Below are 14,867 nucleotides of genomic sequence, written 5' to 3'. Positions count from 1 at the left end.
TCGTAATTATTTTAGCATTATTGATTTTTTGTATTTATTATTAAAAAAAACACAACTATAAAGTTTTGCTGGAACAAACAGATATACCAAGTTAGTAGCACAAATTTCTAGCCAAGTATGGTAAGAATAATGGAGTGTATTATTCCTCTCTCCACTGCTCACTCCATCTCTTAGATTGTGATCCCTTTTGGACATGGTCCTCTGCTTCTCCTTTGGTATGGTTTGTACTTGTCTGTCATGTGCAACCCTTATTTAATGTACAGTGCTGTGTACTATGTTGGTGCTTTATAAATAAACTTTAATAATAATTATTTTCAGGACCATAAAAGGATTCAGGGTGCAATGCTAGGTGTCATCAGGAGACACGGGTGTGAGCGGGTACCCACTCCGTATTACAGTTGGTTTGCACTGTGGGCTGGAACACCCACCAGCAGGTTGTAAAGAATGAATACATTTATTGTAACAACATTTAGGTTTGTTTTAGGGTTGTCCCCTAAGAAGAATGTTCCCTGTGAATCACAACCTGCCAGAATGTACCATTCGGAGTTCACTGGGAATGTGTAAGACATCATCCAATATCCACATCATCAAAAAAAGCTTTACACTGGCACGTATGATGAAGTGTAAGGTGGGCAAAAACAGTGTCAACTCTGAAAGCCTAAAAGGATAGCTTGGGAAAAATAGTTTAAGGAAACAAATAAGATGAATAATTAGGACTTTGTCTCAAATGATTATTGGATTTTAATTATACTTTAACTAGAAGAAATGCTTCAAAAACCCATTCTTAATAATAAAAATTGTTAATAGACCACTATATTATGGTCAGTTATAATCTGTTAAATATTCTCATTGAGCAATATTGTGAGCCATTTTTCATTTTATAATATGTACAAATAGGAAGCAGATATGAGCTGCTTAGCTTCTAACAATCAGACCATATAGGCTGATAAAGAATCTTTGGAACCCATGAAGTTTTATGACAGTCAAAAATGACACGATAAAAGATCTGCACATCCAAGTATGCACCGTCAGTTTTCTATAAGAACAAAACAAAAAACATGTTGCTTGGAGTGCTTTGCACCTGAAGTAAAACTGCAGTTTGCCATAAAGACCTGGTGGTTATGAAGCGAGTGAAGAAAGACCAGTTTGTCATCACCCATCATTTCTGCTGAGATGGATTTTGCAGATTTTAGTTGAACCAAGATAAGGAAACTATAAAAGGTGTGCTGAAAAATGTGATTTTGGTGTGTATGATATGTGCGAGTTATCAATCTTTGCACCTCTGTAATTTTTTAATCCTGACCTCTGTACTTGTGAGCATTATGTACTTGTGACCCATGCATTGTGTACCCCTGCATGATTTACTTATTGGACATCATTATTGATATTTGGGGTAATAAGAATTAGGTTCTGGTGGGGAAAAAAAAGCAATAGCTCAAATTTTATTATTCATGTACTCTACAATACCATATTTACCACAATTTACCATATGCTTTGGGAATTTTGGACCCAATAAGGTAAAAAAAAATCTGGATTGAAAATAAGGACAATCGTACATTAGACAGTGGTCGCCAACCTTTTCGGAGCCATAGATCACTAAATTTGATGGCTACGGACCACGCATGCGCGAGGAGCTGGGTGTGTGTCACTCAAAAGGGAAGAAACTTCCTCCATGGGGACATCATGATGCCAGAACCCACCCACTCTCCCATCGCAGGCTCAGACCAGAGACAGATCCCGTCCACTTCTCTGAGCCTGCAATCCGTACGGGGGACATGGTCCACAGCTCTGGCTGGTGCACCCTCCCAGCGGGGTCCTTCTCCTGATGGGGCTGATGTTGATGTTTTTTTGTTTCATCAGAATCCCTATAGGGGTGATTTTCCCTCACTCAGAATGCCACTTTGAAATGTGCTGTAACAAAGTCAGTTAAATGTGACTTTGGTAACTATGCAAGGCAACATTATTTTACCTATGTTTATAAAAATGGGATCCATTTTATAAATCTGTCCCAAGAGGCCAGAAAGAGTATACATTCTATCTGCTAACACTCTCTGGTATACAGTAAGTAAAAATAGAAATAGTAAATGTAAACTGTTGATGACATTGAAATCAAATAATGATTGATTACTTCCAATTTTGATACCAAAAAAGATCAGGTGAAGGTGTCTTTAAGAAAAGATTAAGTCAATCAGATTGTACTGGTTTATAATTCTAAGATAATAAAATATTTTGTATTATGTAAATACAATTTTAAAGCAGCCATTCTCAACTAGGGTTCCCTGAGCTGTGGCTGATTGACCTCTGATAAGGCAGATCCTGCATAGTTTCTGGGTCAACACCACTTGGCAGAGCCAGCTGCGTGAAACCAAGGACTTTTTTAGCTGTCTGTAAACTATATAACAATAATGTATGGGGGCATTCTTACCACTGGTAACCAATGTAAACAACATTTTCCATTGACTTCTTATAGAAGGGGTTCCCAATACATGAAAAGAATTTTAAGGGCCCTATAGAGATGAAAGGTTTTAAAAGACTGCTTTACACACCTGCCATCCGTGGTTCTATTTATTTCAATAAACAGACCAGTTCATTTCAAATCTATTGCAATAAATCTGGACATGATGTCAAGAAGAGCTGTCCAATTTAGAACAGCATCTCCTATTACTTTGTTTTTTACCTAAAACAAAACTATAGCTGGATATTTGGTGTAACTTGTACAATGTGTTACAGCTGGAAAACTATATTTATTTAAAATTAATTCACTGGCTTAGCTAATTTGGATTCCATTCTTATTTCAATTAAGCATTAAAGCTGATAAGCAAATACTGTTTAAAGAATGATTTTCTGACCTAAAATCTTGTGTCTTTTGACTTTATTCAGACTAGTGGAGTAATCCTGTGTGAGTCTTTGGGAGCTGATTTATTAAAGCTCTCCAAGGCTGGATAGGATACACATTCATCAGTGAAGATGGGTGTTCCAGCAAACCAAGAATGGATCTGGTTCAGGATTCAATGCATTTGCTAACTAATAGCAAATTACTTTGAAGACATCCATTCCAGGTTTGCTGGACCACCCATGTTTACCTGTGAAAGTGTATCCTCTCCAGCATTGGAGAGTTTGAATAAATCAGACCCTTTGCAGGAGCTTCCTGCCAAAAACGAGTTATTGTTGCTCTCCCTCCTTCCCATAGTTCTCCCCAGGGGTATTTAGCCAGTTGCTCCGCCCGGCTGCTTTGAATACCCAGCCCAGCTCTCGGCAGCCCATATCCTCGGAAGCACGGATCTCAGTGAGGCTGCTCTGTGCGATCTGTGCTCTGTGTCATCCGTTCAGAGAATTGCTGCCGATGAAAGGTGAGCACACACAGTGTGAAGGAGACACAGGCAGCCCCGCCCCCATCTCATAGCACGAGGTCTGCCTGTGAAATGTATCCAAACCTCCATATCTCCTAAACTGTATGTCACAATGACCTGTAATTTTCAGTGTGCACAGGGGACCCTCATAGATACTAGTTATTACAATTTTAGCCCCCCCAGCTTTAACGAATGTCAAGATATGGGGGTCATAAATGTAAAAAGTTATGAAAATTGAACTTTGGGGTTGCTGTTTCAGAGGAAAGTGCAACTAGAAGTCCTAAATTGAAAGTGCAAATTTGGAACCCCGGAGCCACTAACATAGAAAGGAGCATTGGGGTGGGGCCCCTAAATATATACCTACCTGTCATAAATCTATACCTATGAAACTACTGTCTGCTTCCCTTTTTTGAAGCCCAATTTCTCTGAGGGTGGGGGGTACAAAACTGAAAATATAGGTGCAAGTGGCGGGCACATTCTCCCCTTACAATCTCATTACTACAGCATCATTAGAACATAAAACTCTCTGCGCATTAAAATTGGCTTCCCTGTCCTGTTACACATTCCTGTCCACTTATCTAACATTCTGAACTTCAATTAGGGAATGGGGAGGTGTAAGAAACCAAAAATTTAGGTACAGGTGGGGAACATCTGTAACTAACATCCCCTAAAACTTCATCACTATGGTATAATTAGAAAATAACATTTTCCTAATTTTGGTTCTGTACATTACCACAATTAATTTTAAATGTAAGAACTCAGATGCAGTTGAACTGCAGACTTTCAGCTTTAATTCAGTGGGTTGAACAAAAAGATTGCATAACAATGTGAGGAACTAAAGCTTTTTTTAACACAATCCCTTAATTTTAGGTGTTCAAAAGTAATTAGACAAATTAAAAAGCAGAAAAAAAATGTTCATTTCTAATATTTGGTTGAAAACCCTTTGCTGGCAATGACAGCCTGCAGTCTTGAACTCATGGACATCACCAGATGCTGGGATTCCTCCTTTTTAATGCTCTGCCAGGCCTTTACTGCAGCGGCTTCCATTTGCTGTTTGTTTGTGAGCCTGTCCGAAGTTTAGTCTTCAACAAGTGAAATGCATGCTTAATTGGGTTCAGATCAGGTGACTGACTTGGCCATTCAAACATTTTCCACTTCTTTGCCTTATTAAACTCCTGGGTTGCTTTGGCTGTATGTTTTTTTTTTTTTTTGGTCATTGTCCATCTGTATTATGAAACGACTCCTAATCAATGTGACTGCATTTAGCTGGATTTGAGCAGACAGTATGTCTCTGAAAACCTCAGAATTCATTCCGCTGCTTCTGTCCTGTCACATCATGGATAAACACTATTTCTCTCAGCCTGATGTTCTAGAGACCAATAAGCTATTATTGCAGTCATTGAGGGATTAAACTTTACCAGTAACATATGGAAAATCCTCTACAACATCAAAAGAGTCAGAATGTATATTTGTTGTCATACGGCTGTTTGTAACCTCATATTATTTATGCGCAAAATAATGGATGTGGGATGGCTTTCAACAGCATGTCCCTGAATTTATCAGCCTACACCAGAGGCTCCATGCTTACTTTCACATTTTTTCACATTGCTGTCCAGGCCTCATTATCATGTGAATATCTAGTTATTGTTTTATGAATGTTCATATTTCAAAGCTTTCCTCTCTGCTTTTCCTCAGCAGACTTTACAATATCCAGCCTCATTATCATCATGTGGCAGGACCGCTTTCGACTTGCATTTTCTGCTTTAAAAAATTAATGCATTGCTATTTTCTGAATACTGCTTAAGCTGCTTATGAGCACGTTATTCTATCAAACAGGCACATGCAGAAAAGCTTCCTAAACTGTTGTTCTTTCAATGAAAATACAGCTGGTTCTGCATGAAAGGCATGTCTTTTCACCTGCAAATTGGCAAGCTGCTATATGTACTCCCCAATTTTTTGTCTTTTTTGTGCCAATAAATCTTTAATTTCTGTAAACTTTAAATATAAAGTATTCCATTATAATCCCACGTCAAGTGGGTTTGGGTTACTTGGATTCATTACTAGAAATAAAAACTGACTTGAGTTACAGGTAAAAAGAGTTAACTAGTGTCATGAGTATGGATAGAATACCAATTATTACAATGCTTACAATATACACCTTACTTAGCCCTAAACTTTTTATACACTGCATACTTCATGACGGAGGATGCTAGGTATTAAGCTACCAAGTAGTTAGCTGGAGAATTAAGATGAAAAGGTAAATGACCACACTGCTGCACATCTCGGACACATTCCACTGATTCCTAGTGGTGTACTGACAATATTGTTAAAAAGCTATTCTACTGACAGATCCTTGACTTTTTGTAAGGATCAATTACACAATTGTCCCAGTTGACATTGCCAGGTGTCACAGTGGGATTGCTGGGTAAATAATATTAAAATTTGTAATGGGGTCCATTAAATTGTAGGTATACGATCCTGCTATAAAATTTGAGCTAGACCAATCATTCTCCACCCAATAGTAAAAATAAGAGTGTCCCTGGAATAAAGAGGTAAGAAAAGGATCAAAAACAGGTAGCCAGTGTATAGAGTTGTGGTTACTTACTCAGTACCTATATAGCTACCAACTATACACATAAACATCAATTGATATGATCATTTCATCATTTCTACTGATGAGATAATCTCTCTGACATGTATACCAAAAACAAAATATAAAGACGGCTATACAGTCCCAGATAATAAAGCTATTTCCTGCAGTGCTTCTTCTGTTGTTATTGCTCCCACCCGAACAGGTTATGGGGACCTTTGGAAATTTGAAATGACAAATTATAACAAGGTTTATACAGTTGGGAAATAGTGGGAAAATGTATGTTTTGGGTTATGCACTGTATTTGTGGTGATGTATATCTACAAACTCTTGCTTAGAAATGCAGATCCAGCTCTGTGTTTACTATAACAGCTCTTGCTGTACAAGTGCAAAGTTCTCTGAAAGTGCTTTGGCAAAAAAAATACCAGAATTTACATGAGCTTACATTAAGTGTGTGTATAAAAGAACTGATGGTCCCTGAGTTCAGTTACACTTTATGGAAGCCTGGTTATTTGACTGTATATGTGCAATCAATTTTATATTGAATGAATTAGTCTGAAAGTAAAAGCATGCTTGGTCACATTCAAGTGTTTAAGCTAGGGCCTGTGTTTACAACTGAGTGTCCCTATACAATCACCACCTAGGGACAGGCTGCATGAAAATAAAACTAAAAGGGAAGTTAAAAAAAAAAAAAAAAACGTTATCAGGGTACATGCAACTATGGAAAGTATGTGGCCAAGAGAGCTAAAAATCTGATTTACCACTTCTTTTATCGTAGGGCAAAGAGTTTGCCAAAACCAATATTCTGTAAAAAAAAAAAAAAAAAACAAGATCAATAGTCTGAGTGGGATTGATAAAGGGATCCATACAGAGATCGTTGCAGCATCCTGGATTTCTTTTGACCTCGAAGGTCTAAAACAACCTTTCACTTAAGATGTATGTACAAGTATGTTTACGTTCTACGCCTGCTTTAACATTTATGAGATAAGCATACTCAGTTATTGCTCCTATATAAAGCACTGTGTTTTTCTTTAATTAATTCACTAAACAACAACTAAATAGCACTATATGGTAACAACAATAAACAGTCCATAGCATGAATCATTTAGCATCATAAAATTAAAAGCAATACAGCAGTTGAAATCTACTAGCACTGGGAATTATTCTTGGGACGTATCCAAGAGACAATGTGATAATTCTAACAGTATATATGAGAGTTGCTATAACACTCAATCCATTATATCGAACCCTTCTCTATTAATATAGCAATGTGTAATTTAACTTCCAATGCGTTCCAGGCACATTTCTTAACAGACCACATTAAAGGCTGCTAATAAACAACCAAACAGTCTTCCTCACCATATCAGTAACAAAATATATTTAAAGCAGATGTCCCCTTCCTATATATACACATACATACACAAATACACACACACACACCACTGAAAAAACTAGAACTTCAGGGTGGACCAGTCATTAAATCAACATTAGATGCTTTTTGCACAGCAGAATGCAGAGAGAGAACCAGTCAGTTGTACTACAGTGCTCTTATGCTAACAAAGGATATGCTGATAGTAGGAAAAGTGGTGACGGAGAAATGAGCTAATCGGAAAGTTGCTTCTACTTTCTGTGCCTAGTCATAGACTATAAACAGAACAAGAATTAGACTGCGTCATAAGTAAATATAAATCTCAGTACTGGATAGCCAAGAACACAAATGCTTTGACTGGTAAACAGCTTTCACATAATTATTTCATAGGAGTATTTAGTATTTTGCCTCGAGTTCAGCTATAATTCAATTGTATAACACAATGCTTCCTACGATAATACACGGTTGACCCCCTGATGTACCACAGTGGCATCTTTTGAGTGTTGGGTAGCATAGCACAAGTTTCAGTAATACAGGAGACAAAGAAAATAAATCGGATAGACTGAAACTGATTGAAAACCGATGGCAAACTGCTGGAAAAGATAGTTTTGAAATTTCTCTCATTTTACTGAACTCCGATACATTTTTACATAAGAAACTGTGGAGCGGATAAGGTTTTCTATTTGCTTCCCAACAAACATGAATGTTTAAAGTATTCTTTACCTTTTGTTACAAAATGTTTTTCTCCTAACCCCCACCCTGTGTCCCCTCCATCATTACCTAGAATATTAAAGGGTTATTTGTATGCACAGGATAAATGAATTTACACTGTTCAGTCAATCTGGTGACATAGAAGCTTTCAGAACAATGATATTCTGCTTGGTGAATCTGGGGACTGTTTTTGTTCTCTTTAAATATAGAGACACGAGGATAGAGCTGAAAAGATTAGGGAAACCTGTCAAGTTTTTGCTATGTGTGTCCCTGTCAGGGAGTGTTCACCCTTTCTATTTGTGCAGTTGATTATTGCCTGAAGGAAAGGAAGGAGACTGAAAGGAAAGGGGTTACGGGAAATCTAAAATTTTAGCACTGTCATCAAGAGGTTAGGGTAAATTTATTTTCAGCCATTGTTCAAAAGTATAGAGAATTCTCCAGAAAAGAAACTAGATAAAGAACGCAAAAGGAGCTCTGTGCAATCTCTGTACAATAAGGTCCAGAACAATTTTTCCAATTTCCAATTTTTGAGCTTTCATTTGGAAATATCTTTTAATTGACCTTGTATACCAAAGTAATACATGCATTTTTATCTGTATTCTGTCCTATTTATGACTTTATAATATGCTTTATGTTTCAGGTATAAAGCATGGTAGAGTTACTGAGAAAAAAGAAAAATAATAGCTAAGAAGAGAAGGAAAGCATTGTGTTAATTAAGGCTGATTATCGTTCATTCCATCGTTTCATTCCATCTTAACTAAAGGTTAAGATGGAATGAAAGAAAACATAAAATTTCCCTACCCATCTTCTTCTGTCTCCTAAAACCCTCACTACTTCCCACCACTCCATATCTCCCCTCCTATTGTGTGATACTCCCCCTACTTCCTAGATTGTAGACTGTTCTGGGCAGGGTTGCCCCAGGGTGCCCCTCCCTGTGGATGAACCAAAAGTCTGCTGGTTGTTTTCACTAACAAGTCTCTTCTAACATCATACTGTATTATAAACTTCTTATTTGGAGAAACATTTGGGAATTATTGCTCTTTTTGCATGTCGAATAATATGTGTATATCCTGAATTGTGAAATTTACTTGTTCGTGTTTCATAGCAATGACCAATAAAATATACATTTTGATTTTAATTGATCTAGTAGAATGTCTATAACTCTTAAAGCCAAAAAAGAAAAATCCCCTTTTGGTTTCTTCATTCTTAACAGTAGGCAGTGCTGAACTACTCAATACCACCCCCATTCATTCTCTATTGGCTGCTGTGGGATGCTATTTGTAGTGTCTCCTTTAACCTCCTGGGCGGTTCATTTCTGTCTGGATTTATATGTCTAAAAGTGGTACATTGTTTTTTATGAAAATTTATTTTACATTGTAGGCCTGTAATTCTTAGACATATATTACTGGAATATGTCCAATCAAGGGTCTGCGTATAATAAAGTTTGAAACACAAAACCATGTCAAAATAATAAATTAAATTTAATAATAAACTTTAAATAAAAAACACAAAAATAGCAGACCATTTATCTAATAAACCAATAAACATCCGGGGAGTCCAATGTCACAATCTCGGCTGTAGAACCGGGTATCTTTTCTAATTTTTATCCCGGCGTCATCCTGCTTAGAGCAACACACCACGCATATTCTTATTGGCGCTTCCTTTCTTGCTCTAGGTGGTACATGCTCCATAAAGTGACGGTCAGTCAGGCTTTCTGAGTTCACAACTGTAGTAGAACGCTGTCCAACTCGACCTATATTCATTTGTGGTGTATGGTATTTCAAACATATGGCCTCATAAACCTTCCAAATGAACTCAGGGTGAGGTACAGCCTTGTCATTCTATTGTTTGAAAAGGTTGTAGGCATTCGGCAAACATTGTTCCACAAGATGTCTGAAAATCTTTTTATAATACTTCCTTTGTTGCTTTCTAACCACCGGATAGAAAGTCATCGCCTGGTTGGCTCTGTCAACACCTCCCATGGTGCTATTATAATCCAAGACAACTTGTGGTTTAGGGATCTCTTTCCCACCTCTTGTTCTTGTCATAGCAGTGGCGGTGTTAGGCACAGTGCTCAAATAGCAGACATCCTTTTTGTCATGCCATTGCAGTGCCATCATTTTGCCTTTCTGCCAGGCAACTATTTCCCCAGTCTTGACCTTCTGTTTGGCGAACATGGATGGCATTTTGCGCCAGTTAGCCCTTACGGATCCATAAGCATCCATTTTATGCTGGACAGGAAACTCAAATACAGTAGTTCAGGGCAGCTGTAAAAATTGTCTGTAGTGACACAATAGCCTTGATTGAGCAATGGCTTAATAAGTGACAGGACAGATAATTGTTGGTCGCTGTACCTGTTGGTTTCCTCAACTATTTTCTGAGTGACTTTGTTATTCCAGGTACGCCAAGGGATTGTGTTCCAACTCTACTTTCAAGCCAGACACTCTAGTAAATGGGAATCTTGGAGGCACTGGCTGAGTCTGAGTAATGTCAATCGAGCACCAAGTGCAAACATCACTAATCTCGGTGACAGAATCTTCGCTGTAACTTTGGGTGTCCAATAATAGGTCTCTAGGTGAAACACTTGACTTCACTAGCAATTTCAAGTCGCTCTTGTTGTCTTCAAGTTGATCAAAAACAGCTTGAGTTGAGAGTCGCCTTTTGGAAGCCATGGCAGAGGTCAAGGCTGGCAGCAGGCAGAGACACAGTCAGAAACCAGGCAGAGGACAAGGCAGGCAGAGACGTTCTCAGAATCCAGGCAGAGGTCAGGGTAGCCGGCAGGCAAATGTTGTCAGAATCCAGGCAGAGGTCAGGGCAGGCGGCAGGCAGAGACGTTGTCAGAATCCTGGCAGAGGTCGGGGCAGGCAGAGACATGGTCAGAAATCAGGCAGAGATGTGGTCAAAGGTCAGGCAGAGACGTGGTGAAAGGTCAGGCAGGTGGAAGGCAGAGGCGTGATCAAAAGTAAGACAGAAGTCAGGGCAGGCAGAGAAGTGATCAAAGGTCAGTTAGAGGGCATTGTAATACTGTAACACTCACTCCAATGATCAGAAATATACTAGTCTCTTTTGTATTGGATTCAATACAGTTATTTTGTATTAAATCCAATACAAAAAAAATTGAAATTCCCGCCACTCCCCCAACACAACGGCCACACACACACCGACGTCACCCGTAACTACCGCGTGGTGTCTCGGAGGCAGAGGATGAGGCCGAGGGATACGAGCAAGCTGGCTGGATGATGGAGGATGCCGGGGAACCAGGTAACGCTTTATTTGGTATTCCTTTAGCTACCCGAGTGTGGCTCGGGGTTACTGCTTTCAGCTGTTACCCAAACTCGGGGTTACCGCTCAGGAGGTTAAAGCAGCAGTTCACTGGTATGAGGAAGCAGTATCCACACCACAATGTTACTACCATTACTCTTTGCTTATCAGTTCAACTTGAAATCAGGCTACCTATATTACAATTTGCGCACCAGATCTATGTAAATTTATATCCCTATTCCCAACAACAGATGTTTTTTTTCCCACATATTCAGAATTTCTCTGAAAGTGCTTACAAGAGGCATATACACTCATAATATAGAACGGTAAAACTTGCAGCTTGCAGGCAACCAAGACCTATGTATGTGGTTTAGCTCTAGCAAAACCCTGAACCCTTAATGGGTCTGTTAATGAAGGTTTTAACAAGTTTCTAACACGCATATAAAATTCATTAGATCGCATATTTTTATTAACTGTGGAAAAAAGGTGAAAATGATTCTGTATGGTTTCATTTTGACATCTATCTTATTGTAATTAAAGTGGTACAATAATTATGTGGTATACAAAAACACACCACAAACTAACCTCAGTTTAATGAGTCTTTTCATACTTTGCTGGATTTGCATTTCATTAGGTTAGATTAACCAGTAGCAATCATGTTCTGATTAGAAATCTAAACTAAATAAAGCAAGCACTACTTCTTTGATTTTTATGTTTTGTTTTATTTTTTCAATAATAAAGGTTTAATTGCAAGGGCTTATGTCCCTGAAGGGAACGGAGAAGAAGGTCTCAAATATTGCAGGAAAATGAAATGCTGAAAGGATGATGTGGGTTTACCAAGGACACTAATCAAGTTGAAAGTGTCATTGAATCTAGGAGGCATTTTTTAGTTGGTTGCCAGAAGTTCTTCGCTGGTACCGCATGGTTTGGAGAAACAGCTTTGTCCTGGTGAAAAAGAACGTTTCACCACGTTGCTGGATCAAATGTTAAATTCTAAACTCCAAATTTTAACTTTACATAAAAGGGTAGAGAACCCTTCCACAAGGATCTCTTTCTTTAATGGGAAAAAAATGCCAATCTCACGCAAGTGCAGCGAGATTGGCAATCTTCTTCTCCCATCTACTTCACCCGATCTCACGCCTGTGCAGTACGAGGTTGGGTGACATACGAAGAAGAACCCGGAGAACAAGTAAAGAAGATGGCGGCGCCGAGCCGAAAAAGGACATTGTGACGACGCTGGACCCAATGGATGAAACCTCCTGGTGGATCAACGGGACTGCTAGATTAAAGGTAAGTTTGTTTTTGAATTTTTGCTTTAATTCCGCTTTAAAATCAAATTGTGGCAAAAAAATTTTTTACAGGTTTTAGAGGATGCGTTAGAATACCTGTTAGGTTATTAATGTTGTGTGCATGCCTATCCAAGTTACAGATTTAAGCAAGAACAAAAGTAGTAGCTGCTCAACTGCAAGACTTTGCAGTAATGGTGGTCTGGTTTGCAGGGGGCCCACAATGGGGATCTGGAAGGAAATGGGGCTGGTAAAAGTTTGACTTTGGAGGTCAAGAGTGGTTAGAACACTCGTGCCAAAAACACCATTATTCCTCTATTGTCTCCCGTTCTGGCATCTCGGTTGATAACCAATGGTGTGTTCACTCTAGTTGACAGTTTTGGGTAGTTTTACTTTAGGCAGACCAATGATGGTTCAAAATGATGTCACCATAAAAGCCTGTACCTTAGGTCGATTATAACACATTTCTCGTATTCAAAACTCAAACAGTTTTTAGTCATTTTCTAGCTTTGCAAAGCTGAATGGTCTCAGCTAGCTATTTTGATTATATTAGTATAATAATGTGCTTGCAGAAAATGCTCTTCATTCATTCCACGTCAACAATTTGTGTTTAGCTGCATAATATCAGACAAACCATTGAACAAAGCAGTATGTGCAAAGCTTTAAAAAGATGGATGAAAATTTGCTATGATTATAGGTGTTTGGGGTACATCTACTGCACCCTTAAAATGGATGAATATAAAAGAAACTCTATACTTTATTCATAAGGAATGGCATATAAAATAGAGTAACTGGACATTTTTCAATCTCAAGAAGTGGGACAGTGTGACAGCAATAATACATCTGCAGAAGCACATAATTTTACACAACATTAAGTGCCTGAGAACCACTTTCGTTTAGGATACACAACGTGCTGGAAGCTTTAAGTTGACATATTACATTTAATGGCTGCTAGATAATCAATTGGCTGTACTTAAGAGGCAAACAAAATGTTCCCAGCGTTCAGTCTCCAGCTATGCGGGAAAAAAAAAACATTAATGTCATTAATGACAGAATTTTTTTCTTCTTTGATAAAGAAAAGTTTAAAATCTTCAAGAAAAATACATGTTTCGCTTTGATCCTTTTTCTGATTACGGTGTTTGAGCAACTTTAAATGAATGCTGTATAGAAAATACAACAGATTAGCCAACCTGCCTAGACACACCAAATTGTGGGATGCATATAGTCTTATGATCAAATTTCAGTTCCTCCATTTGATAATCATGCCTGCCCAACCACATATGCATGGGGAAACATTTGATCTAAAAGCAGATGAAAGTTACAAGTTTGGACTCTGGCCAGGACACCACCTCCACAGCAATGGCTCATTCTCAATAAAGCTTCAATGTTTTAGATTTAGTAAAAAGAATGGTTTGAGAATGGCAGCTTCTTACTAAAGCTTCTCCCAAAAAATTTTTTTGTTTCATGTATATGATGACAGTGTCCTTAAATGATATATTTTGTTCATAGTATGCATTTCCTGTCAGATTTTCCCCAAACTTGCTAAGTAACTTCAGGTAGTGACAATGTCACAGTGCCCCTTTTGCAAATGTTTTCCATTGCCATACTGAATAATGTACATGGACTGCATGTTTGTTTCTATGATAGTAAATCCCTACTCGTAAGTTGATTTTAAAAATTAATTATTACCTCAGTGGATATCTATGCCCATATAAACACATGTGTATATATACACAGTATATATATATATATATATATATATATATATATATATATATATATATATATATATATATATATATACACATACATACACATACATACAGTTAGGTTCAAAAATATTTGGACAGAGACCACATTTTTCCAATTTTGGCTCTGTACATTACCCCACAATTATTTTAAAAAAACTAGGATGCAGTTAAACTGCAGACTTTCAGCTTTAATTCAGTGGGTAAAACAAAAAGATTGCATAAAAGTGTGAGGAACTAAAGCCTTTTTTTTAACACAATCACTTCATTTCAGGGGCTCAAAAGTAATTGGACAATTGACTCAAAAGCTCTTTCATGGGCTGGTGTCTGCTGTCATGTTCTGCTGTCAACAGACAACATGCGGTGAAAGGAGCTCTCCTTGCTTGTGAAACAAGCCACTCATAAGCTGCAAAAACAGAAAAAACCCATCCGAGAAATTACTACAATATTAGGAGTGGCAAAATCTACAGTTTAGTACATCATAAGAAAGAAACAAACCATGATGAAGAAAAACCCCTTCACAACAGCCAACTAAGGGAACAACACTCTCCA

The 14,867-nt window shown here is 38.0% G+C and overlaps 1 protein-coding gene across 6 annotated transcripts in view; it reads right to left on the bottom strand.

The window, feature by feature from the left end:
* Window positions 1-14,867, bottom strand: part of TRIQK (triple QxxK/R motif containing) — an 81,061-nt gene that overhangs the window by 21,290 nt on the left and 44,904 nt on the right. The gene's annotated exons all lie outside the window — the stretch shown is intronic.

This window comes from Pyxicephalus adspersus, chromosome 5 (genome assembly GCF_032062135.1).
Source record: "Pyxicephalus adspersus chromosome 5, UCB_Pads_2.0, whole genome shotgun sequence".
Classification (NCBI taxonomy): domain Eukaryota; kingdom Metazoa; phylum Chordata; class Amphibia; order Anura; family Pyxicephalidae; genus Pyxicephalus; species Pyxicephalus adspersus.
This window is presented reverse-complemented; position numbering and strand designations above follow the sequence as displayed.